The sequence below is a fragment of the Hemiscyllium ocellatum genome, chromosome 11, assembly GCF_020745735.1.
Source record: "Hemiscyllium ocellatum isolate sHemOce1 chromosome 11, sHemOce1.pat.X.cur, whole genome shotgun sequence".
In the NCBI taxonomy this organism is placed as follows: Eukaryota; Metazoa; Chordata; class Chondrichthyes; order Orectolobiformes; family Hemiscylliidae; genus Hemiscyllium; species Hemiscyllium ocellatum.
Window position 1 is genome coordinate 42,585,892 of NC_083411.1, and position 23,756 is coordinate 42,609,647.

Here is a 23,756-nt window from a genome sequence, read left to right on the forward strand (position 1 = left end):
TAGCTTGGTGCAAATGTTCCATAGTTATATGCTATAAAACACAATGGTGTCTCATGATAGCGCAGCAAAACCACCTCAGTAGCTGATTGCATTACCAAAAGCCCCAATAATCTGATTGAAATTTCTGTGAATCTAAAGCTTCGATGGTCAGCCTGCTTAGAACACCTAAAGGATAAGATAAAAATAGGTTGAGCTAAATGGCTCTCTTTAATCTCAACGACCCTCAACATTTGACTCCATTTGTTTCTGAAAGGAAGGTTCTGTACATGGGGTAAGTTGGTTCACAGCTTACAACTACGACACCTTTATCGGCAACTTGACTGTGACTCAACTCTTAAAAGGGAGATATCTGTGCAAAGCCAATGGACAACCTCAACTGGGCATTGATTTACTGCAAAGTCTTATTCAAGAGAACTCATTCCAATACCCATGATTTGAAGGAATTTGTAAATTCTTCCTTTCCCATCAATGTGTGTGAATGTGTATTATGAACTGTTACCCTGGGTTTTGAATGCAATACAAACCCTTTTAACAAAGAGGGTTTGGAGAAACACATCACCACATCTTTTAAATGAGGAAAAAGAGAAAACAAATTAAAGATAATCCCTGTTACAGACAGGAAATGTAGATGGAACTAATAACTGAATTCATGTCTTGCTCTTGACCATAATACTATGAGAGAGAAACAGAGAAACCACGTTGTTCTGAACTACATTATCTATGTGTGAAATTAATCAAATTGGTTTCCCTGGAATGGACTCTGACACTGCATTCCACTCAAGCTTCAGACATGGTCATGCTGACAGGGTGGGTCCACTCCAGTTCTGTCTGGGGAGGAGACAATCATATCATTCATCTGACATTATGTGTTTGTGTTGCTGTGGTTTTCTCCAGCACAGATTCTAATCTACTGTTCTACCATGCAACACTCTTTCAACACTGTGTCTCTGACAGTGCAGCACCCTTTCAATACAGATCTCCTGACAGTAATGCATCCCCTCAGTATTAACCCTCTGACAGTGCGGCAGTCACTCAACACTGACTTTTTGATAGTGCAGCACTCAATAAGTACTAACCCTTTTCAGTGGAGCACCCCCTCAGTACTGATCGAGTTTCTGCATTTTTCAGAGTTCTGAGAGAAATGTCCGACAACGCAGTTCGCCCTCAGTACTGACCCTCTGATAATGTAGCATTCACTCAGTACTGACATTGTGACAATGCAGCTCTCCCTCAGTACTGACGTCTGACAGTGCAGCACTCCCCCAATACTGTTCCACTGACAATGCAGCACTCTTTCAGCACTTACCCTCAGACAGTGCAGCACTCCTTCAGTACTGACCCTGTGACAGTGCAGCAATTCCTCAGCACTGACCCTCAGACAGTGCAGCACTCCCTCAGCATTGACCCTCTGTCTGCATTTTTCACAGTTCTTCAAAAACTCACAGACATTTTTCTCAGAGAATCTTTCTAAAATACCAGAAAGAAAATCCCCCATAGTCAGCAATGCACCTGGACAGCCGTGGGGTGAATGTACGCTCTGCTGTCTAAGGAGTACAAATACCATGGAAAAAACAAAATTCTGGTCCAGCAATTCATTGAATGGAATCTTACAGACAGGAGGATGCCATTTAGCAGACTGAGCCTGTATTTGCTGGGGAAAAGTTGTATTACCAAATCCAATGTTGTATCTGTAAGACTGAATGATGCCACTTTCACCTGCTAATTGGTCACTTTCAGCACTTTGCTTGCACTCCACTTTGACTCTCGTAGAGTCATGGATTCAACTCCCAGTCCCGAAAGGCCCAGGCCAGATTGGGAAATGAGCAAGCCAGTTCACCCCAGGGTTCTCATCAATGTATATTTTCCGATCCGCATGGCTGTTTGCAGGAGATCACTGTGAGCACATCTTGGCTGCCACATTACAATACTTTTTAGTCTACACCTGAAACGTTGACTTCTCCACCTCCTGCTGCTACTTGGCTTGCTGTGTTCTCCTAGCCGCTTGTCTACCTTAGATTCCAGCATCTGCAGCTTTCACTGTTTCTAACACTATAATACTGACTACATTTCAAGACTATGTAATTAGCTGAACAGAAATGTTCCAACGTTGATGACACCAAAATCATTGGCCAGTAAAGAAGGTTATCTCAGGGTACCATGGGACTTTGATCAGATGGGCCAATGGGCCGAGGAGTGGTAGATGGAGTTTAATTTCAATAAATGTGAGGTGATGCAAATCAGGCCAGGACTTATATACTTAAGGGTATAATTCTGGGGAGTGCTGCTGAACAAAGAGTCCTTGGAGTGCAGATTCATAGTCTTTTAAAGTGGAGTCACAGGTAGAGAGGGTGGTAAAGAAGGCATTTGGTTCCCTTGCCTTTATTGGTCAATCCATCGAGTATAGGACTTGGGATGTCATGTTGTGGCTGTACAAGACATTGTTTAGGCCATTTTTGGAATATTGCTTTCAATTCTGATCTCCATACTAAAGGAAAGATGTTGTTAAATCTGAAAGGGAGCAGGAAAGATTTACAAGGTTGTTAACAGGATTTGAAGGTTTGAGCTATTCAGAGTGGTGGAATAGGCTGGGGCTATTTCCTTGGAGAGTCAGAGGCTGAGGGGTGACCTTATAGAGGTTTATAAAATGAGGGGCATGGATACAGTGAATAGCCAAGGTCTTTTCCCAGTGCAGGGGAATCCAAAATGAGATTAATCTGAGTGGGGAAAGATATCAAAGGGACCTAAGAGGCAACAAAGGGTGGTGCTGTGTGGAATGAGTTGCCAGAGGAATCATGGAGGCTGGTAAATTACAACATTTAAAAGGCATCTGTATATGTCTACGAATATGAAGGGTTTAAAGGGATATGGGCCAAATTCTGGCAAATAGGAATAAATTAATTCAGGATATTTGGTTGGCATGGATTGGTTGGACCAAAGGGTCTGTTTCCATGCTGTATGACTCTATGACAGATTCCACCTACTGTCACTAACTCTACTCTACGTGCAGGGTCATTTTGGGTGAGTGCACGATTGCAGGAGATTGAGGCTGTTTCGAGACAACAATCAGTATAGGTCCCTTAGACAGCAACAATTACCACAGCAACAGGCCTCTCAGGCAGGTGATTGATTTTCACCCCAACCCCCTCCCCGACAGAGCTGTCCTGTAACATTGGTAGCCTACGTAGGCACCTATTTTAGTAATGTTTGTAAATGACAGGAAGATAATTTTTTTTCTCTAATTGCTTTTGTGGGGGTTGTGTTGGTGATGGTGAGGGAGGAGATCTGCGCTAGAATCACAATGCCTTCCATTTTTGTTGCCTCATTTTGACACTCAGAGTGATGCTGGTGGCTTCAGCCTGTGTGCAGACATTCTGCTTTCAGTGTTCTTCAGCAGTATGTTATCTGACTGCCGCAGATGTGTGATACTTGAAGTGTGACGGACAGGAAATGCACATTGCAAGAATCTTTTTTTTCTCTCTCTCCCTCTCCAACATTGCATTCACATGCCTCATCAGTGCTTATTATTCTTAAAAAGAAGAGGAAGTGAAGATAAACCAGATGGTCCTGTCATTCTTTTTCCTATCACGCCAATTTGAGACTGGAATACAGATGGACAGCTGGATCATTGATGATTAGTAACTATTGTCAAATTTTGACTCAATTTAAATGGATTGACCCATTAAGTGTCAATGATCTGTACATGTCAGTGAAGTGTCAATAAAACCTGTAGGTTTTTGTCAGGACTACACAGGGTAAACACTGGAAGGATGTTCCTGATATTTGGGAGATCAGGGGTCACACTGCAAGGGTATGGGACTGAGATGAGGGGAAATTTCTTCACCCAAAGAGTGGTAACCCGATAGAGTTCTCTGCCACGGACAACGGTTGAGGCCAAAACATTGAATATTTTTAAGGGGAAGTTAGACGTAATTTTAGGGTGATCAAAGTGTATGGGGACAAAGCAGGAAGAAGTTAACAAGTAGAATGATCAGCCATAATGATACTGATTGGTGGAGCAGGCTTAAAGAGTTGAATGGCCTCCAACTCTTCATTTTTTTTACAACCAGGAGAAAGTGAGGACTGTAGATGCTGGAGATCAGAGCTGAAAATGTGTTGCTGGAAAAGCGCAGCAGGTCAGGCAGCATCCATGTTTCTACAACCAGGTCAGTTATGAGAATAGACCCACCAGGAGGCTGGTTCAATATGTGCCTCCCCGTCTCCTCAAGCCTTTCTCCTGTCAGCATACCCCCAATCACCTCCAGCCTCATGAGCAATTCCATCTTCATGTTTCCACAGATGTCCTGGAGGAGTAGATTTCTCCACCCCCTCCCCCATCTGCGTTCTGCCTTTCTGGATATTAGTACTGCTGTTCTGTTCAGTTTCACTCTCAGAACAATACATATTTCACCCTTCTGCAAAACCTAAGTTGCAACTCTGAAAAGAAAAGGTTTTAGTCAACAAGTCCTTAAACATGAAGGGTTGTCGCCTTTACTATCTAGTCTATGCCAGCCATGTCAAATGTTGTCTAAGATCCTTCAACAGTAGACAGCAGTCAGTTCCGACTATACTGAACTTACACAGAGCAGAAACAGAAGAGGAACTAAATGCACAAAAAAAGTACATTCTTCTTGCTCTGCACTTTAAACCATTGGCTGCTCGACTTCCTCAGCAAATCGTACAAGCTGGGGGTGTGATTGTTTGACAAAGAAGCTGCTGAGCAAAGCTTTTAGACTGAGTTCTAACACACAGTGGTCTCTTGTGTGGAGTCCTTCAAAAAACAAGGTGGGAGTCTGTGCCATTCATGGATACCAAGATGGATTGGACACTACTACCTTTCCTTAACTCTATTTGCCAAAGCTATCTCATGTCCTCTTTTTGCCCTTCTGATTTCCTTCTTAAGTATACTCCTACTGCCTCTATACTCTTCTAAGGATTTACTCGATCGATCCTGTCTATACCTTATATATGCTTCCTTTCTCTTTCACAACTAAAACCTCAATATCTTTAGTCATCCATTCTCTACACCTACCAGCCTTTCCTTTCACCCTAACAGGAATATATTGTCTCTGGACTCTCATTATCTCATTTTTGAGAGCTCCCTATTTTCCAGCTGTCCCTTTACCTGCGAACATCTATCCCCAGTCAGACTTTAAAAGTTTTTGTCTAATACTGTCAAAATTAGCCTTCCTCAAACTTAGAACTTCAACTTTTAGATTTGGTTTACCCTTTTCCATCACTATTTTAAAACTAATAGAATTATGGTCGCTTGCCCCAAAGTGTTCCCTCACTGACACCTCAGTCACCTGCCCTGTCTTATTTCCCAACCATTGGTCAAGTTTTGCACCTTCTCTAGTAGCTACATCAACATACTGAATCAGAAAATTTTCTTGTACACATTAAAAAATTCCTCTCCATCTAACCCTAAACACTATGGCAGTCCCAGACTATGTTTGGAAAGTTAAAATCCCCGCCCGTAACCACCCTATTATTCTTACAGATAACTGTAATCTCCTTACAAATTTTTATCTCAATTTCCCGCTGACTATTAGGAGGTCTACAATACACTCCCAATAAGGTGATCATCCCTTGGTTAGGCCACTTTTGGAATATTGCATGCAATTCTGATGTCCTTCCTATCGGAAGGATGTTGTGAAACTTGAAAGGGTTCAGAAAAGATTTACAAGGATGTTGCCAGGATTGGAAGATTTGATCTATAAGGAGAGGCTGAATAAGTGATGCAGGCACATATTGAGCAAAACTTTCAAGTTTACTTAAAGGTCAGAGTCCTTAGTCAGACTTCATTGGGAGTAATTGGTTTCAGTTTTGTGCACTGTACCTCAGGAAGGAGATATTGGCCTCCTAAGTGGTACAGTGCAGATTCACCAGTGCTTAAAGAGTTAAATTATAGACTTGGCGTATTCTCCATAGATTTCTAAATGTTGAGGGTGCTCAAGGTGCTGAAGGTGATAAAAGGAATCATAGGCAGCAGAATAAAATCCAAGCATAAAGGATGTGGTTTGACCAATTGTGTCTTTGCTAGGTCTTTGAGGAGATCTGTCCCAATTACTGCCATATCTTCGTGTTTTCTCATAACCCTGCAAATTTATTTATGTCAAGCCCATTTCTAAACGTCTTTTTGAAAAGTTCCTGTGGAATCCGATGCTAGCATCACTTTGGGTAGTGCGCTAGTGATCTTAATAAATACCCTCTCTGTGAAAGAATTTCTCCTTCATCCCACTCTATTTACTTTGCCAAATTATATTAAAGCATTTTAGGGAAATGGATTCCCTCTAATTGCTCAAAAGGACTCTCATCATTTGAATTAATACTTCCATTAGCTTTCTGTTTAGTGTTCTCACGCACAGAACAATCCAATCTCCATATGACTCTACATCCTAGTCAAACTCCCATATACCCTTTCTTACAAACATGTAAAATGCAAACAGGAGTAGGCCACTTAACCCCTCAAGTCTGCTCTGTCATTCAATAAAATCATGGCTGATCGTTCAACACATTTACATATCGGTAAACAGTTGATATCCCAGCTCTGATCCTTGTGGCATGCCACTCGTTACATTTTACCAACGAGGAAGTGATCAATTTACGTTGTCTCGCTGCTTCCCGTTAGCCAGCCAATCACCTATCCATGTCATATGCTACCCCAGTACGAGCTTTTATTCACTGCAAGGGCCTTTGTTCTGATGCCTTATCAAATGCCTTCTGGATATCTACTATAATACATCCACCAGTTCCTCTTTATTCACAGCATATATTTCAAAAGTTAACTGGGAGAGGCTACTCACAGGTAAAGGGACAGTTGGAAAGTGGGAGGCCTTCAAAGATGAGATAACAAGAGTCCAAAGGTAGTATGTTCTGTTAATGTGATGGACAAGGCTGGTAGGTATAGAGAAAGTGGGGCTCTGGTGAAGAAGAAGAAGCAGGCATATGTCAGGTATAGACAGCTAGGATTGAGTGAAATCCTAGAGGAGAGTAAGGGCAATAGGGGTATACACGAGAGGGAAGTCAGAAGGTCAAAAAGGGGACATAAGATATCGATGGCAAAGTGGGTTAAGCAGAATTCAAAGAGTCTACAAATATATCAAGGACAAAAGAGACACTAGTAAAAGAATGGAGTGTCTTAAAGATCATCTAGACTGTCTACATGTGGAATCACAGGAAATGGGTGAGATAATTAATGAATATTTTATGTCAGTATTTACCGTGGAGAAGGATATATAATCTAGGAAACTTGAGGAAATAAACAGTGATGGCTTGAAAAGTCCATCTTACCAAAGAGGAGGTAATGGAGACATAAAACACATAAAGGTAGATGAATCCTGAGACCTAATCAGCTTCTGAAGTCTTCACTATGACAGGGGTTAACTGAACACACCTGCAATTTTCTGCTTTCTGTCTGCCTCTCTATTAGAAATACAAATGTATAGGAATTTTGAAAAATTAAAACCAATGTATCAACTATTGCAAGAGTCATTTGTCCAAGGCCCTGACACTCTTTGATGTCAACAGAGGTGCAAGAAACACCTCTTAAGGCATGACCAATGATTTTAGAATGTTTAACATTATGACCCTGCTTTTGCTTTCACTGTCCTTATTCACAAATTATTACATTCCATATGCTTTTCCATTGTCTTTTAAAGTTACCCTGCTAGAGTTACAGAAAAAAACAACTTCCCTTTGTGGGGAATCTAAGGGATTAAAATCTTAAAGCTAGAGCTAAACTGTTTACAAACGAGAGCAGGAAAGACTTTTGCCTTGGTTGAGGGGTCAGTAATGAGAGGGCATAGATTTGGGGGAAGCAGCAGGAGATTCAGAGAAGATTTGAGAAAAAACTTTTTTACTCAGCAGGTGGTAGGAATCTGGAATGCACTGTATTAAAAATGTTTGGATGAACACTTGAAGTCTCACAACATTCAAGGATATGGAGCAAATGCAGGAAATTAGGACCAGCACGCCTTTATTGGTAGTTATTGTGGGTGCAGACTCAATGGGCCAAATGGTCTATTTTGCACTGTATGACGCTATACAGGGAGTAAAAACCTGGATCTCTCGCTTCCCCAAAAACCTGGGGACGCTGGAGTGCAGTGAGAGTTTTCCACCTGTGATTGGGAGGTTTTTGTTTGGTAAGGGTGTCAAGCAATATGAATAGAATTGTCACATGTACTCAAAGGGTACAGTACAGTGAAAAGTTTATACATTGCCAATTACAGTGCCAACGTAAATACAGACATACCTAGGCACAGCTTCTTTAGTTACAAAACTTTAGACAATACAGAAATAAAATGTCCAGCATTACGGAAATAAATCTTCGGTACAGAAGACTATGCTGCAACCTAGCTTCCAGTCCGCACGGGGCCCTATCTCCACACCATGCTAGTGACGCGCCACGCTGGGAGGTGGCTGTGCCAGGCTACGACATTGCCAAGCCACACTGGGAGGCCCTTACGTGAGGAGGCCCCTAGTTGAGGGATGCCACTGCGCCAGGTCAGGAGATTGCCATGCTACACTGGGAGGCAGCTGTGGGAGGTCACCACATCACACCTGGAGGCAGCTGTTGGAGGCCATTGCACTGGGTCTGGAGGATGCCGCACCATGCTGGGAGGCTGCAGTGCCAGGCCGGGAGGCCACTATGGAAGGTGGTTGAGCTAGGCCAGGAATCGTCACTCACTGAAGGCTGGGAATCGTCGCTGAAGGAAAGTGGTTGTCATACACCAGAGGCTGGGTCACATAGCTGGAGAGGGGGAATCATTGCTGGAACCAGGAGTCAAAGGGGAAAGAAAAGTAGAAGGACACAAAGAGAAAAAAAAGCACTGGAAGGAAGAAAAAGAGGAAGAGCAGGGAGTGAGGGTGAGCTCCAGCTGGGGAGCCCTACTCCACCACCATCTTACAACATATACATTGTAAGTAAATGGTCTTGAGTTGTAGATAAATTATGATTGAAAGTGTGCCAGAGAAGGTTTGAGGAGCTGAATAGCCTGCCTATGTGGATGCATAATAAGCTCAATGAGTTAAATGACCATATACTTTTTCAATGAAGCAAATACAAGTGACTAACTAGTTACCTCCCGTAGCAGGCTTTATGGGTTAAGTGATCCAGGTCCCCAGAATATTAGCCTGGGTCTTGGAGTGCTAACCTATTGATAATACCACAATACATCACCACTGTATAAAAGGCCTGAGGGGCTGAATGGCCACCACCTGTTAGAGGCTACCATGAAGGAAAAGTGGAAGCAGTTGTCACTTGGAAAACATTCACAAACACTGAGATGATAATCACCAGATCTTTGTGTGACACTGACTGAAGGGTAAAATATTGGCTGGGAATACTGAGGGATAACTTCCCCACACTTCCTTAAAATGATGCCATACCAGTTTACTAACATGTGCCTGACCAGGCAGATGGGATCTCAATTTAATGTCTCATCCTAAAGGCCCAATTGCAGCACTCCCTCGGCACTGCATTGGAGCCTTATCCTTGGTAGTAGGCCCAAGCCCCTGGAGTATGATCGAACCCAGCGAAACTGCAGTTCAGAGTCAAGGGTGTTAATCACTGAGCTGCAGATATACATGTAAATAAGAGTACTCCAAAATGATTCACTATGATTATATTTGCATGCAAAATCAGAGGACATTGCAATGTCTGCACTCTTTTTTGGTGCAGGACACGACTGCAATTTTCAAAGGATTTGAGTAACTTCCCCTCAGCCACTTTTGAACGATGATTAAAACTATTTGCAGAAACGGAAGAATTACTCCATTTCAGAAAGGTGGTGCTTTTATCTTTCTGTCCTAAAGGTTGTGTCTTCAAGACCCAGTCTGGAGAGTTCTTTCAGACTTTGGAACAAGCTTCTGTGTATTGCCATTTGTTGGTCATGAACAATCCTGGATTGAAAGAAGAGTAGGGGAATTCCACCTGGTATCCCCATCAATATTTAACCCATTGACCACAACTACCACTGAAAACTCATTATCTGCTTGTTTATCACAGTACTGTTTGTGGGTGCCTGCTGTATGCAAATTATCAGCTGCATTTCATATGTTAGAACTGGGACCAAACCTCACACAATCTCAGAGCACAGAAAGAAGCCATTTTACCCATTTTATTAAATAGTCCCAACTCCTGATCTTCCCACATTGCTGCAAATTGTTCTTTTTCAATTACTTATCCAATTCCATTTTGAATGTTACTATTGAATCTGCTTCTAACTTTTCAGGCTCAGCGTCAAACTAAATTCTGTATTTCCCTTTCTGCTTTTCAGTCATTCTTAATTCCATGTCCTTAGCTTTACCAATCTTCCTGTCGGTGAAATCGTTTTCTCCTTAATCTCTTCATCAGCATTTCTCATCATTTTGAATGTACACACTTAGAAGCATGTCATTGATGGTAAGGACTTTAGCTCCTTGCTTTTTACAATAAAAATGTAAATGAAAACCTCACAGCAAGGGCTCCTGCAAATGCTCACTCCTTTTTGTATATTGTGGTTGAAAACTGCAGGCCACTGGAGCAATCCCCTAGGTACAACTTCAATGAAAATCAAATACAACTGCATCTCCTGCCTTGTCACATGTAGAATATAAGCACAGATATGTGGCCATGTCACATCTTCAGCCAGAATTGTGTCCCCGTTAAAAAAGGGGTAGAATTGATTCCTAAACCTTTTGTGCATGTTGCCTCCAGCAGAGTGTTTTACCCATATTGTCCTTCACAACATAAAGATGGATCATGGGTAACATGATATTGAAAGATCAAACCAGCATTGACTCCAACTCACTAATATATACAAATACAATAAGTTCCCCATTATCCAGCATGTATGAGTAATGCATGGGTGCCACTACATGAATCTGCCAGTTGCATGAGAAATACTCTGATGGGAACCCAACACAGTAAATTTTCTTTGAGTTTTCTGCCAGTTGCATAAGAATTCTGGAAGCTTCATTAAGGGATAACGGGGAGTTTACCATATTATGTTCACTACCACATCTGTGTCTGGGCTAACATTAAGCATTCAGTTTAAGACAGTAACACATGTTCATCAGAGTGTCGTGCTACAAATGGCCCTGGTTCAGATGGAGTCCAAGACCTTTACAGGTTACATGCAATGATACAGCGATGATTTAATTGACCATATCCTGACATACTGGAATCCCATCACCGAAGGCATTTTGGGTCTACAGAGACTGTAGGGGTCTACACAGCACAGGGACTGCAGTGGTTCAAGAAGGCACCATCACCTTCTCAAGGGCAAGTAGGGATGGGCATTAAATGCTGGCACAGTGAGTGATGCCCACGTACCAACACAACAAACACCGGATTTGATGGAGATCTCCTCTCCAGCCTGATTGTCTGGGAGGCAGTCTCCAAAATGGCTGCATCGGAGGTCACCATCCAATTAAAGAAAGTGGATGGGGTTCAAGGAGAGACCACACCAGGAAGGCTAACAGGCCTCACTCTCCCTGGCAGAGGTGGGCAATGCCACTGCAGGATGCAGAGTGTGGGGGCACCTCATTCTTAGAGCAGCCCCTTTGAAGTGATTGGAATATATGGCAAACTCGATCCTGCTGAGGAGGGTGGAGGATGGGTAGCCATGCCAATAGATAGCTGATCAAAGCAGAGCTGGCTGCATCCCCCTTGGGAGGTAAGAATGGGTTAACAAGATATTAAGATTCATAGAATCCTTAGAATCCTTACAGTGTGGAAACAGGCCCTTCAGCCCAACAAGTCCACACCGATCCTCCGAAGAGTCACCCATCCAGACTCATTCCCCTATTATTCTACATCTACCCCTGACTAATGTACCTAACCTACATGTCCTGAGCACTATGGGACAATTTAACACAGAGAATTCACTTAACCTGCACATCTTTGGACTGTGGGAGGAAACTGAAGCACCCAGAGGTATCCCGTGCAGACAGGGCGAGAATGTGCAAACTCCACACAGACAGTCACCCTTGGCTGGAATCAAATCCAGTTCCCTGGCACTGTGAGGCAGCAGTGCTAACCACTGAGCCACCATGCTGTCCTAAACGTATCATGGGCACCCCTACCCCTACCCCAAGAGTAGACAATGACTAGTCACTCTAGAAAGTTGCCAGGTTAGGATCTCTGTTGGACTTCTGAACGGACCTGCCTTCAAACCTGCCCCATACCTGGATAAACTGCCCACAACTCCAGTATTGTGGGGAAGAGGTTCAGATTTATAGTGAGCTTGAAGAAAAATGAGACCAAAACAAACCATTGTGCAGCAATTATACCCAAAACAAGCCTTAAATCCTGTCAATTGGTATCGTCCAAGGATGATGGAGCTCAATACAAAGGAGACAGAACTGGGGAGAGGAATGAGGGTGGGGGGTGGCAGGAGGAGGGCAAGTGGAGCTGTGGGAATAAGTGAAGTGGGATTTTGAAAGCGTAGGAGTGGGGCTGAGGCAGGAGGAGTGGAGCCAGGTGAAGGCAGAGTGGGTTTGGATTTGTGGAGGGAGAGCTGAGTGAAGGAGGAGCTGATTCGAGAGGAGGGGTAGGAGTAAATGCAGTGGGAACAGTATGGGGAACATTCCCACCTCTGGGTCAGAAGGTTCTAGTCTGTGCGCCACTCCAGGCTGTGAGCATAACCATCAGGGTGCACCCTCCAATGTAGTACAAAGTGAGAGAGCTGCACTGTTTTAGGTGCCATCTTCTAAGTCCTCTCTCCCTGTTCGGGTGGATATACTATTGAAGCAGAGAACAGGAGAGTCATCCCCAGTGTCCTGTTAATAATGACCCCTCACTCAATGTCACATTAGGGGAGAGTGGGCTGATTTGAAAGAAAAAAGTAACTGCCACCTTTCACAGAAATTCAGGCTTTGTATGTTTATATCACCAGGCACGGAAGGAAGACGAAGACAAGGTTTCACTTTCATTGTCAGCTACAAATAATCAAATCGCAAAGCCTGGCAGGCAAACCAACTGACTGGAGAGAGGCTTGCAAAAATTCTCAACAACTTTGAGAACGCTGTTTTTGCTGCTGAGTCTGCACTTGAATTACCTTGAGAAATAAAATCGTTATTTTTGTGTGGGCTTCACACTTACACACAATTGATTTAGGCAACAGGACCGTTTCCAGGAAGTCAGAAATCAGGCCACGGTGTGTGATGGGCTTTCCGGTGGAGGTCAAGAAGCCCCTGTGTTTCCATAGGGTTCCAAAATCATGTACAATCCTGAATGTGTGTCTGCTATCAGTGTAAATATCCACTGTCTTTCCCTCAGTGAATTTACAGGCCTCAGTCAAGGCAATCAGCTCCACTGCTTGCGCTGACAGATGAGAAGGGAGTGATCCCTCTTTGACTATCTCGTAGGTAGTCACTACAGCATACCCAACACAATTCTGACCTGTATGCTTGCTCCTGAATGTTGACCCATCCACAAAAGACTCCATATCGATTCTGAAGTGGTGAATCCTGCAAATCTGGCCTGGGGCTGCAAATTTCATTAGTTACAGTGACACCCATTACACCATTTTGGAATATTGCATGCAGTTCTGGTCTCCTTCCTATAGGAAGGATGTTGTGAAACTTGAAAGGATTCAGAAAAAAGTTACAAGGATGTTGCCAGGGTTGAAGGGTTTGAGGTATAGGGAGAGTCTGAATAGGTTGGGGTTGTTTTCCCTGGAGCATTGGAGGCTGAGGGGTGACCTTATGGAGGTTGTAAAATCATGAGGAGCATGGATAGGGTAAATAGACAAGTTCTTTTTTCTGGGGTGGGGGAGTCCACAACTAGAGGGCATAGAATTAGGGTGAGAGGGGAAACATTTAAGAGACCTAAGGGGTGTGTTGGCAAATGAGACTAGATGAATTTAGCAAATCTGGTCGGCATGGACGAGTTGGACCAAAGAGTCTGTTTCCGTGCTGTATATTTCTGATTGTAACTCTGAAATGCTGAAAGATTGTCCTGTCTGGTTGTTGAACTGAAAAAAAACACACAGACTGAGGATTAACAGCTGGGGAATCTGATAGGAAGATGTTTCAAAGAATATTATCCCAAAGAGAAAGGTTACCACAGGATGACTGGGACTGAAGATTTGACTGTCAGAAAAAAACAATTAATAAACAATCTTTTGTGATGATATGTATTGTCAACATTGTTTGTTGATCAGCTGTTTTTTTCATGGGTGCAGTCCAACATGAATTATCTTTGGTATGTCTATTGATGGAGTGCTTGTAGACTCAGGCTTATAAACATTTACAGCACAAAAGGATGCCAGTCAACAAAGACCTGGACTATACTCATCCCAAATCCCATTTTCCAGCTCTTGGCCCATAACTGAGGAGGCTATGGTAGCATTAATAAATGTCTAAATACTGTTTAAATGCTATGAGAATTTCTGACTCTGACCTTTTCATGCTGTGAGTTCCAAACCCCTACCATCCTCAGAGTGAAAAACCTTCATTTCAAATCTTCTTTGAGCCTTGTACCTCTTTCTTTAACTCAAAGTTCCCTGGTTATTGATCCTTCTACTATATCCAGTAGATGTATCATGTGCTATTGAGCTGTGTTCTCTTGATATTTTCCTCCACCCATATCATTTTTATTTGTCATTGTCTGCCTGCCTCAGGGGTGAGAGTTTAAGTTTCTCCATCACTAGAGTGGATTTATTCGTTAGAAATAGTATTTTTTTTGTGTGTGTGCAGAAACATGGTTAATGGTTTCTGTTAACCTGAATTTGTCATGTAGGAACTCTGGGGACTTTGAGGATTCAATTAAATTTAGGGTAGCACAGTAGCTCAGTGGTTAGCGCTGCTGCCTCACAGCACCAGGGACCTGGGTTTGATTCCAGCCTTGGATGTGAAGTTTGCACATTCGCCCTGTGAATGTGTGGGTTTCCTCCAGGTGTTTCAGTTTCCTCCCACCAGCCAAAGATGTGCAGGTGAGGTGAATTGGCCATGCTAAATTGCCCATAATGTTTAGGGCTATGTCAGGTTAGGTGCATTGGTCAGGGGTAAGAGATATGAGTGTGGGCAAATGGGTCTGGGTGAGTTGGCCTTTGAAGGGTCAGTGTGGACTTGTTGGGCCAAAGGGCCTGTTCCCACATGGTAGGAATTCCATGATAACCTGTTGACTCTGGGAGAAGTGTGCTCAAACATCACTGAATATCAAATGGGCCATGGCAAGAGACTAGGGGCGCTTGAAGGATTATTCTAGAACAGACAATGAAGATTTGAACGTAAGGTTAGTAAATAATTAAGGATTAAAGGGAGCATGAGGTTCTGTACTATCGAAAAAAAATGGCATTGGATGCTGCTAAAGATTTCCTGCAGATTCTGATGGAAATAACATAGGTCACAAAAGCCAAATAAATTCAAGTGGCAAGTGAGTTGCAAGCTGAATTTTGACTAACACTGAGAAGACAGAAATAATTGAAGGTATAGCATTTAGATTTAGTAGGGACCAGTTACCCCAACCAGTGAGGTCTCAGAACCAGTTAAAATTGAGTTATTGCTAAAGTGATTTAAATATGAGGAAAGAATGATAAAGCTGGAGATGATATTCCAAAGTACAGAAAAAAATAAGGAAATGCAGATGGAATTGAAAAGGCCGGAACTAGGGATGAAAGAGAAAATGAGAGAAGGAAAGAAACTTTAAACATAAAGTGCTGCATTTTAATAAAGTAATATCAGATGCTGATGGAGGAAGAAAATTGGGAAAATCCGAGCAATAATTTTAAGTTTAAATTCGTACAGGTCCTAGCAAAATTTGAGTGCAAGGATTTGGAGGCATTCTTTGTCATTTGATTAAATAGTAACTCAAATGAATTGGCCAAAGAAACACTGGATACTGTCCATGCAAAACAAATTGAATTGTAGAGCACAGGAAATTTATGCACCTTTGTCAGAAGGTATTTCAATGGATTATGACTCTGTTAAAAAAAAACTATAATGCATGCATATGGGTTACTGCATGAAGCATGTCCGCAAAGGTTTCAAAACTTCAGGAAGTGATCTGGACAAAATACATGAAATTTGAATGGATTAAGCAAAGTGATTTTGACAGGTACTTATGTGCATTAAAAGGTAAAAACCTTCTAATGAAGAGAGCATTCTCTTGGAAGAATATAAATTCTCACTACTTTCCGTAATAGGAACTCAGGTTGAAGACCAAAGGTTTGCTACTGTTAGACAGGCAGTCTCTGGCTGTCAGTTACGAGCTGACCCATAAAACTAGAATTTTTTTTTCCCATGATCTACATAAGTTCAAAAGGGATAGAAAATGGGATATTGAAAGAACAGTAAGTATCTGGAGTAAAGAATCGATAACTGGGAATGTCTTCTCCTTAGATCAGAAAGAAAGGTATGGAGGATGGAGATGAAAATCAAAGGTCCAGCATTTCCATTATAGATAGAAACAAAGAAGCATAAAAAATAGCAGCAGCAGTAGGCGATTCAGCCCTTCAAACCTGTTCTACCATTCAATTTCATCATTGCTAATGATCCAACTTAGTACCTTTTCCTGCTTTCTTCCCATACTCTTTGATCCCTTTAGCCCTAAGCACTTGTATCTATTTTCTTCTTGAAAATATTTAATGTTTTGGCCTCAGCCACTTTCTGTGGCAGAAAATTCCACAGGCTCATCACTCTCTGGGTGAAGATATACCACCTCAACTCAGTCCCAACTGGCCTTCCCCAATTCCTCAGACCGGCTCCCCAGTCATCAGAACATCTTTCCTGCATCCTTACAAATGGATACATTTGTTTAGGATGCCAGAAATTGCAATAGAAGCTCATGGGAATTATTGGGGTTTAGATCATAAGACCATAAGACATAGGAGTGGAAGTAAGGCCATTAGGTCCATCGAGTCCACTCTGCCACTTAATCTTGGCTGATGGGCATTTCAACTCCACTTACCCACACCCTCCCCATAGCCCTTAATTCCTTGCAAGATCAAGAATTTATCAATCTCTGCCTTGGAGACATTTAACATTCCAGCCTCCACTGTGCTTCATGGCAATGAATTCCACAGGCCTACCATTCTCTGGCTGAATAAATGTCTCCTCATCTCCATTCTAAATTGACCCCCTCTAATTCTAAGGCTGTGCCAATGGGTCCTAGTCTCCCCACCTAATGGAAACAATTTCCCAGCTTGTGAGAGTGAGTCTGAAAAGGAAACGAAAAAGTGAAATGCCATTGACCAAATTGTAGGTTTAACTAAGTAGGTTAAGAGAGTAGATAGAAAAATGGCTCTAAAGGACTTTTGTTCAAAGGGAAGATAACCCTTTTTTTCTTCAAATGAGGCATCTAAACTGCTAACTACATTTAGGTTGCAGAAAAAACTTACAGTTTCTGGCTGGAGATGGATTTAGTTTCTCTCCAGAAATTTCAACAAAGATCAAAGTGTTGGTAAATGGGCAAGTTGAAGAATATGTTCCAAGTCCATTGTACAAATTGGAGTATAACTTGCTGTCTGGACAGGTGGTAGTCAGGGTAGTTAAGAAATTACCAGATGAAATTGGTTTACTCCTGGCGAATGATTTAAAATGAGTGAAAGTTATAGATTTGTCAATAATCGCAGAAAAAAATAAGAAATGCAGATGGAGTTGAAAAGGCTGGCATTAGGGATGAAAGAGAGATTGAGAAAAGGAAAGAGACATTAAACTTAAAATACTGGAGTTGAAAATTGATGTTGATGCAGATCCTATTGACAATTTAAAGTCTAACAAGGAAATGTTTAGGTTTGTACAGGTCGCAGAAAATCCAATGAGTCTAAATAGAGAAACAATAACAAAACCAAGTTCCACGTATTTTCTATGTATGTGGTGACCAGAGCAATGGCTAAACAGAGTTCATCCCCAGAGATCACAGTAATGCCACAGTTGGATGTTCAGATAGACCAAATACTCTTTAAGAATTAGGACAATTCCAAAGAAGTTAAGGCAGAGATTGATAGATTCTTGTTGTCTCGTGGAATTAAGGGCTACAGGGAGAACGCTGGTAAGTGGAGTTGAAATGCCCATCAGCCATGATTGAATGGCAGAGTGGACTCGATGGGCCAAATGGCCTTACTTCCACTCCATGTCTTATGGTCTTATGGTCTAAGTGGTTAGTATATCCTCTTTGATTAAAGTTCAGTAAGCATATTCAGAGTTGAGTAAGTTAGCACTGACAGCTCACACTGAGGCTGTGGCTAAAGGAATTCCAGAGTGTTATTATACGCAAAACAGTTCTGATAAGGAAGTGGAGACAACCTCGCAGACCTGCAGATGAAAAATGGATGATTGTTCTTCAAATGATGGTACTGCCCAGATATTGCGAATGAAGTGTCATATTGCATGAAATTCGTATGGCAGAACACATAGGAAAATGGAAAATGCAGGTATCAAAAGCAGTATATTTGACATCGAGAGGACTTCACAATTGTGTAGTGCAATTCTGTAATGTATTATACACAAGATGTCATAGGAAAATTTAAATTTAAACAATACTTCTGATACCTTTACCTGTTTTACAAGAAACATTCAAACAGGTGTTAGAAAATTTTCTAAGTCCACTATGAAAAATGAAAGCAATGCTCTCTAGGTAATGCATTTTGTTGCAACCATTCAATGGAAAGATTATTCATATTGTTGGAAAAGATAATATCTCAGGATGACAGAATTGTTATGGTGCAGAAGGAAACTGTTCAGCCCATTATGTTTGCTACAGTTCTACGACCTAGTACCAGTCTCCTGCCTTTTCCCCATGTCCCCGCATAGCTTTACTATCTAAATAATCATCTAATAACTTCTTGGAAGCCTCAATTGAACCTGCCTCCATCATTTTTCAGGCAGAGCATTCTATATCCAAACTACTCACTAATATGGGCAATCGCATATATATTGTTCCAAGTGTAAAACAATGGAATAAGTTAAAGATTTCAGAATTGCTGAAAAGTTGCATAAGGTTGGATATATGAGGAGGAAGGACGAATGGATGCAAGTCTCATTTTTTGTTGTTTATGTATGATACCTTGAAATAAAATGCATTCCTGCAATGCTGTTTAACCTGATGTAAAGCTGGTGGCATATAAAGATCACATCTCTTTATTCTTTCTTGTTTTGGATAGTTGGTCAAAATGGGAAAGGGACTGCTTTGAACCTGTGGAGGAGATGCTGGATTTTTAAAAACAAGTTACTGGAACTCATTGTGAGTTGTGTTTGCACTGTTGCTTTGTTCAAGCAGTGAGGGAAGACGTTCAAAACTTAATGTCATCATTAATTCAGCATTGACCTGGTAGACACTGAGGGTGGGAAATTATAATGGGGAAAGGAGGAGTAGCTGAATAAATATTTTAAATCAGCCTTCGTGGTACAATACAATAATAGTATTGCGAAAATGCTAAATAAGTAAGGGGATAAAAGAAGAAAGGAAAAATTTACAATCACTATCATTAGAGAAAAAAAACCAAAGAATACAATAGGGCTAAAGACGGATTAATCACATGGACCTGATGGGTTGCAGCTAGTACATTAAAGGAAGTAGTTATAAAGATAAAGGATGCACTGATTGAAATCTTTCAAGAATTCTTAGATTCTGCAAAAATCTTGGAGGATTGGAAAACTCCAGCTCATCTCTCTTCATAACTGAATCACTCTAGCCCAGGCAAAATCCTGTTGAATAGCTTCCTTAGTTCCTCTAGAGGAATTTCTATAGCATGTAGATAAGAACTGCACATCGTACTCCAGCTGTGGCATAATATACATTATATAAATAACAATACATAACATTATATTCAGTTTCATCATAACTTCCCTGCAATTGTATTCAATGCCTTGATTAATAAAAGTAAGTATTCTATGTGCCTTCTTAACAACCTTATCTACCTGCTCTGCTGCCATCAAGGATCTATAGACATGCACACCAAGGTCCCTCTGATCCTCTGTTCTTCCTAGAGTGCTACCATTCAATTAGTCCTCCCAAAATGCAACACCTCACACCTTTCAGGATTGAATTTCATTTCCCACTGTTCAACCCATTTGACCAGTCAATTCAGGCTTTCCTCCTCATTGTTTACAAACACCACCAATTTTCAAATAATCTGTTAACTTATTGACCATATTTCTTACATTTATGTCTACATCATTAATGTACACAACAAACAGCAAAGAACCCTGTGGTACACCTCTGGACACAAGTATTCAGTCACAAGATCATCACCCTCTGACCCTAAGCCAAGTTTGGATCTAATTTGAAAGATTTCCATGAAACCCATGCGCTGTTACATTCTTAACCAGCTTGTCATGCGATATCTCATCAAACCTTACTGAAATCCATCTACACCAACGGTATTACCCTAATCTACACTTCTACTTCACTCAGCAAATTCAATCCAATTTGTTAGACAACATCCACCTTGGAAGGCCATATTGACTATCATTGATTAATCCTTGCTTCTCCGGTGGAAATGAAATCTGTTTCTCAGAATTTTAATATCATCTTGCATGATGTCTACTGATGAAATATGTATCCCCAGGTGCTGTCCATTGATTGGGTGCATATTCCTGGTTGTTGTCTATTGCTGGGGTATGTGTTCCCAAGTGTTGTCTATTGATGAGGTGTACGTTCCTGGCTGCTGTTGATTCATGGGGTGAGTGTTCCCGGGTGGTATCTATTGATGGGGCGAGTGTTCCCAGGTGCTGGCTATTGATTGGGTGAGCGTTCCCAGTTACTGGCTATTGATGGGGTAAGCCTTCCCGGGTGCTGTCTATTGATGGGGTGAGCATTCCTGGGTGCTGTCTATTGATGGGGTGTATGTTCCCGAGTGCTGTCTATTGATGGGGTGAGCATTCCCAGGTGTTGTTTATTGATGAGGTGAATGTTTCTGGTTGCTGTGTATTGATGGGGTAAGTGTTCCCAGTGGGCTATCTATTGATGGGGCGAGTGTTCCTGGGTGCTGTTTATTGATTGGTGAGCATTCCGGATGCTGTCTATTGATGGGGTGTTTGTTCCCGAGTGCTGTCTATTCATGGAGTGAGCATTCCCAGGTGTTGTTTATTGATGGACTGAGCATTCCCTGTTGCTGTCTATTGATGGGATGAGCATTCTCGGGCATTGTCTATTGATGGGGTGAGCGTTCCTGGTGCTGTTTATTGATGCAGTGAATGTTCCTAGATGCTGTCTATTGATGGGGTGTATGTTCCCAGGTGCTATCTATTGATGGGGTGTGTGTTCCGGCTGTCTATTGATGTGTGCGTATTCCTGGATGCGGTCTATTGATGTGTGTGTGTTCCTGGGTGCGGTCTATTGATGTGTGTGTGTTCCTGGGTATGGTCTATTGATGCGTGTGTGTTCCTGGGTGCGGTTTATTGATGCGTGTGTGTTCCTGGGTGCGGTATATTGATGCGTGTGTGTTCCTGGGTGCGGTCTATTGATGCGTGTGTGTTCCTGGATGCGGTCTATTGATGCGGTATGGGTTATCAATTGTTGTCCATTCATGGAGTGTGTGCTCCTCGATGCTGTCGATTGATGGGGTGCAAATTTGTGGTTATACAGTCATAGAGTCATAGAGATGTATAGCATGGAAATAAACCCTTCGGTCCAACGCATCCATGCCGATCAGATATCCTAACCTAATCTAGTTCCATTTGCCAGCACTTGGCCCATATCCCTCTAAACTCTTCCTATTCATAAACCCATCCAGATATCATTTAAATGCTGTAATTGTACCAGCTTCCACCACTTCCTTGGCAGCTCATTCTATACAGGCACCACCCTCTGTGTGAAAAAGTTGCCCCTTAGGTCCCTTTTAAATCTGACTCCTCTCACCCTAAACATATGCCCCTCTAGTTCTGGACTCCCCCAGGGAAAAGACCTTAACTATTTACCCTATCCACGCCCCTCGTGGTTTTATAAATCTCTATAAGGTCACCACTCGGCATCCGATGCTCCAGGGAAAACAGCTCCAGCCTATTCAGTCTATCCCTATTGCTCAAATCCTCCAACCCTGGTAACATCCTTGTAAATCTTTTCTGAACCCTTTCAAGTTTCACAACATCCTTCCGAGAGGAAGGAGACCAGAATTACATGCAATATTCGAAAAGTTAATGCCCACTGATGGGGTGCAGGTTCTGCCTGTTGATAGGGTGTATTTTCTTGGGTGCTGTCTATTGATGGGATGTGTGTTCCTGGGTGTTGTCTATTAATGGGGTGTGTATTCCCAGGCGAACATAAACATAGGAACAGGCCTTGTGCTGATCATGATGGTATTCTAAATTAATACTATCTGCCTGCTCATGGTCCATATCCTTCTACTCTCTGCCTGTTTGTGTGTCTACCTAAATGCTCTTAAACTTTGCTAACATATCTACCTCTACCACCTCCCCTGCCAACATGCTCCATGCACCTACCATCCTCACTGTAAACACATCTTTAAACTTACCCCCTCTCATCTTAAGTGTCCAGGTTAGAGTGGTGCTGAAAAAGCACAGCAGGTCAGGCAGCATCCGAGGAGCAGGAAAACCAAAGTTTTGGGCAAAAGCCCTTCATCAGGAATCCTGATGAAGGGCTTTTGCCCGAAACGTCGATTTTCCTGCTCCTCAGATGCTGCCTGACCTGTTGTGCTTTTCTAGCACCACTCTAATCTAGACTCTGATTTTCAGCATCTGCAGTCTTCACTTTTGCCCTCTCACCTTAAACCTATGCCCCCTAGTATTTGACACTTCCACCCTCCAACTATCCATAATGCTCATAATTTTAGATACTTCTATCAGGTTGTCCCTTGGCCTCCGATGCTATCGTAAAAGCTCTCCTTATTGCTAACACATTCCAATTCAGGTAACATCCTGGTAAAGCTCTTTTGCACCATCTCCACAACCTTCGCATCCTTCCTATTGTGTGATGATAAGAACTGTACACAACACTCCAAAAGTGGCTGAACTAAATTCTAATACAGCTGCAACATGACTTGCCTACTTTTATAGTCAGTGCCCTAACCGATGGAGATAAGCATGCCGTATGCCTTCTTCATCACCTAAAGGTCTGGCTATTTACAGTTTACTTTCTGTTTATTGATAGGGTGTATGTTTCTGTGATTCTATATTTAAGACTGAAATTGATTAACTTTAGACTGAAAGAAAATGGGGGAGAGCAGTAGAAATTCAAGTTGACAGCCATGATCTTTCCGAACAATGAAGCAGACAGGAAGAACAGGACTGTGTACACCTGCGTCCTTCTCTCCTGGCCTCATGATAGGATTTTGCAAGCTCCTCTGACTATGCTTCCTCTGTACTGGTTCATCTGTTGGCGTGACCATTGCAAGTTTTTGAGATTCATATTTAAATCAAGGTGTAATCTGTTATTCCAAAGAAACTGGCAAGCCCCCAGTTGTTTGGGAGCTAAAATTAAAACAAGGAATTATAATTTTAAAGGCAGCCTCCTTCATCCTCCATGGAAGTAAGCCTGTTTTATCTGTGGCAAAAGTTGAAGTGCACATTTTGCACATTTTATTTGCACATTTTGTAGTGGTTTTGAAAGAATCACACCTTCAGTGAAGTTTGACAAAGCTTTACACACTCAGGCAGACGCAGTTTAAAGCCTTCAGAGCCTGTAATTTACAGCACAGATGCATGAGGGCACCTGAGGCTGGAAGGCATAAGTGACAATGTAACCTCGGTCCCATTCCCAGGCACATTGTTACATTAGGGGACAGCAGAAACAAAGAGGCCCCTCTCCTCAATTATTCATTAAACACGACTGGTTTGCAGAAAAACTGGGCAAAAACACTTACAGTTCTGCA

At 42.1% G+C, this 23,756-nt stretch overlaps 1 protein-coding gene across 2 annotated transcripts in view; it reads right to left on the reverse strand.

Moving 5' to 3' along the window:
- Nucleotides 1–23,756, reverse strand: part of btk (Bruton agammaglobulinemia tyrosine kinase) — a 121,404-nt gene that overhangs the window by 97,410 nt on the left and 238 nt on the right. The window lies entirely within an intron of this gene.